This window comes from Poecilia formosa, unplaced genomic scaffold, assembly GCF_000485575.1.
Source record: "Poecilia formosa unplaced genomic scaffold, Poecilia_formosa-5.1.2 Scaffold667, whole genome shotgun sequence".
Taxonomy (NCBI): domain Eukaryota; kingdom Metazoa; phylum Chordata; class Actinopteri; order Cyprinodontiformes; family Poeciliidae; genus Poecilia; species Poecilia formosa.
The window spans coordinates 171,631-175,985 of NW_006800606.1; positions in this window are offsets into that span (position 1 = coordinate 171,631).

The following is a 4,355-nucleotide window of genomic DNA, read 5'->3' on the forward strand; positions in this document are numbered from 1 at the left end:
TGAGCTCCTCTCCTGGCGTTTCCTCCTCAGCCTCTCCAACTTGCTCCTCTTCTGTTGCCTCTGCTGCTCTGTTTTCATTATTTACCTCTTCTGGGGTAAATAATGAAAACAGTCTCAGTAACTTGTTGAAGGTTTTGCTGTATCGCCTCTTTAATTGACGCCCATGTCGGTCCAACGTTGTGTCGTTTACCTCAGTGACCCATATTCAGCACTGGACCCCAGACAGGACTGAGCTCATCCATTTCACACGTCGGTTTGCCTTCAAGAGGACATATCAGAACACACATCAGTATTAATGCTGTAAATCTCATAACACAAAAAAACTTAAATAGTTTACTTCACAATAATGTAAGAACCTCGATGTCCACTGACAAAACTCGGACTACGCTACATAAACAATATAAGCCCGACCTAAACAAGCTTGACCCACTTAAATGAACTCAACAGAAACTGAACATGAGTACACCCGGACAAAATCATAGCAAAATAAATTATGACAACACTAACAAAGCGAATTTAGACACTGTTGTGAGATTAGTTTCTATTGTATATCTAGTGTAACGGTAGTTTGGTTTCCTGACCACTGGGGGGAGCACTAGAAGGATATACCAGAAAAACGAGCTCTAGCTAAATAAAGAATTACGGCTTTCCAGCCAACTTCTCCTGTCTTCCTTCACATCATGACATGGTGTCAGAAATAAGGACTTAAACGCCTACAGAGAGAGCACAATGGCGAAGTTTGGACCTCCGGAGCCGTTTGATTTTACCCACCCGGCGGAGTGGCTGACCTGGCGGAGGTGCAGGTAAATTCGCTCCTGTACTCTATGGGGAGAGACGCCGAACCTATTTACGGCTCTTTTGTGTTTCCCGCTGCAACGGAGGATTTGCCACATCCAGAGTATGAGTTCGCCCTAGTGATGCAGAAGTTTGACGAACATTTTGTTCCAAAAAGAAACGTTATCCATGACCGCGCCTGTTTTCACAAAAGGAGCCAAAGGGCCGGTGTAACACCGGCGAGACGGTTGAAGCCTTCGTGCGGAGCTTATATGAGCTCGCGCAGCACTGCGAGTTCGGCGGGGGGATTCGGGACCGGATCGTTATTGGAATAATGGATAAGGAGGTTTCTCAAAAACTTCAACTAGAGGCGGACCTGACTCTGGAGAGAGCCATCCACTGGGTTAACTCGGGGAATCTCATCTGTCCGTGTATCAATCAACTCCAAACCTCTTCTTTGTTCTGTCACAATTATCGATTTATTTAATTTGATTATTATGCTCCAAACTTTGCAGGACTGACCACCCAGCTCACCTGCTTCCTCATACACACCGAGCCAGCAGCGTCACCTTCCCATTCATACTTGATGACGTCACGCCCACATCGACACGCCCACCACCAGGTGTCAAAGCCGCTGCTCCTGTCATATCAATAATTACTTATTTCATTCATATGGCTCTTACAGAGCCTCAGTTAAAACTTGTTTATTATTAACGGCTTGGTGCAAAAAACTGATTGAAAAATCGATTTATTTACTGCATGTTTATGTCTGTTAAGGCTCAGATGGAACAGAAAGCAGCGCTTTAAACCATTCAGACACGAACACAACAGAGACACAATCAGATGACTGATGACCCACGATAATAACATGGAAAAACCTTATAAGCTTGTATTAAAGCAGAAAGTACGGCTTCCACCGTAAAAAAGGCTTATAGTATCAATTATGCCGCATGAACTGATCAGTAGATTATTGCGAGGGAACGCAAAAGAAAAAAAATTCTCCATGTCCCCTGGAGGGCTCCGTACAGTTTAGCAGCTGAGAGAGGAGCTATGAGAATCCACGTCAGAAACAAGTGCAGAAATACGGCGAGAATAGACAGAACTGTCAGAGATGTGGTAGGATGCATGACAGAAAGGAAAACTGTCCTGCCCGAAATAAAAGATGCAGAAAGTGTAACAAAATGGGACTTTTCAAGGCTGTGTGTAAAACTAAAATGCTAAAACAAGTCAGAGCTGCAGCTGTTATGGATTCATTCTTTATTGGTGAACTGTTCCTTAGAGCGACAGTAAAGTCAAATGTCATTGAGGAGTCGGATCCAGACATCGACTGGGACATTGAGCTGCTGGTGAACGGTAGCCCAGTGGATTTTAAAATTGACACTGGTGCTGATACCACAGTCATGACAGACGCAACTTTCTATAATCTACGGCAAAAACCAAATCTGCATAAGTCCAGAACAACAGTGTACAGTCCAGATGGAAAGGTCAGATGTGTGGGTATGTTCCTCGCTACCACCACACACAACGGGCAGAGATACCAGTACTGTATTACAGTTATTAAAGGACAATTTGTCAGTAACCTATTAGGCAGACCAGTGGCAAAGCAAATGGGACTGGTCAAGTGGGTCAATGCTATTGGTGGTGACTATTTGTTGTCCAGTGACGTGTTCGGGGGAAATAGGACTACTGAACTGTGCGCCTGTTAAAATTGAGCTGACGGAAGAGGCAATTCCATATAGTGTCAATACACCACGCCAAGTCCCTTTTCCCCTCCTTCCAAAGGTGGAGAAAGAACTAAAGCAGATGCTAAACCTTGGGATCATTGAGGAGGTCACTGAACCAACAGATTGGTGTGCCCCAATGGTACCTGCACCAAAGCGCAATAAGGATGAAGTCAGAGTGTGTGTAGATTTAAAGCGATTGAACAAGGGGGTTAAGCACGAACGCTACATTTTACCTACATTAGATGACATAACACCTAAACTGACTGGAGCCAAGATTTTCTCCACCCTGGATGCCTCTAGTGGGTTTTGGCAAATTCCATTGGACCTCAGCTGCCAAAGACTGACCACATTTATTACCCCGATGGGCCGGTTTTGCTTCACACGCTTACCATTCGGGACTACATCCGCTCCTGAGATTTTCCAGTGACTGATGAGTAATCTACTTAGGAACCTGGAAGGAACTGTTGTCGTGATGGACAATATTCTGGTTTACGGATCTACTAAGGACCAACATGACCGCTGACTCGATGCAGTGTTGCGGATGATCAAGGCGTCCGGTCTTAAGTTGAACAGGGCCAAATGTCACTTTGGGAAAACTGAACTACATCATTAGCGCTGATGGTGTAAAGCCTGATGTGAGAGTAAGGTGGATGCTATTGCTAAGATGCCACGTCCGTCAAATGTGGAGCAGCTGAGACAGGTGCTTGGGCTAGTGAACTATGTCGGGAAATTCCTGCCAGGTTTGTCCACAGTGCTGTATCCACTGATTAATCTGCTCAAGAAAGAGACTGCATGGGTTTGGGATGAACCCCAGGAGAGAGCGTTCAACAAGGCCAAAGCAATGCTCATAGCTGCACCAGCCCTTTGCTGCTACGACACCAACAAGCCAACAGTGGTCAGCGCCGATGCCAGTAGTTACGGCCTAGGTGCTGCTTTGTTACAAGACCATAAGGGGGAGCTGTGTTCTGTTGTCTTTTGCTCGTGCACACTTACCGATGCTGAGAAGAGATATTCACAGATTGAAACGGAGTGTATGGCGTCGGTCTGGGCCTGCGAACATTTTGCTTGTTACATCCAAGGGATGGGACATGTCCGGTTACAAACGGACCATAAGCCACTGGTACCACTGATCAACTAAGATGCCAGAGACTACTTATGCGTCTTATGAGGTTCAATGTCACCGCAGAACATGTTCCCGGCAAACAGCTCATAGCTGCCGACACTCTCTAGACATCCATTGAAAGACAGTTATGTTCCAGAAACTGAAACACAAGTAAAGGCATATGTCAACACTATGGTGGCTAGCAAACCAATCAGGTCACCAAAGCTGGAGGAGCTCCGCCGGACTACACGAAACAATGCTGAGCTTCAAAAAGTAATCACATTTATCAGAAAAGGGTGGCCTCGCAATATGGCAGAGAGCTCACTACTGCACGGATGCAGCCAGAAGTCACCTATCAGAGTCGGATGGGCTGGTCCTATATCACGACCGCATCATAGTTCCAACGGCACTCCAAGCTGGTGTTTTAGACCAACTACACGAAGGCCACCAGGGCCTCACCAAGTGTGATGAGCGAGCTAAGTTGACGGTGTGGTGGCCAAAGATTGGTGTACAGATCACAAACAAAGTGAAGTTCTCTGATTTTTGCAGAGAGCACAAACTTACACAGAGACACGAACCACTGATGACGACTGCTCTGCCCAGTGGTCCATGGCAGAGAATTGCAGTGGACCTGTTTGTGCATGAGGGTAAGACTTATCTTGTTGCTGTTGATTATTTTTCTAGGGACATTGAAATCGCTTCTCTCACCACCGCTTCCAGCACCCAAGTTATCAACAAGCTCAAACACGTGTTTG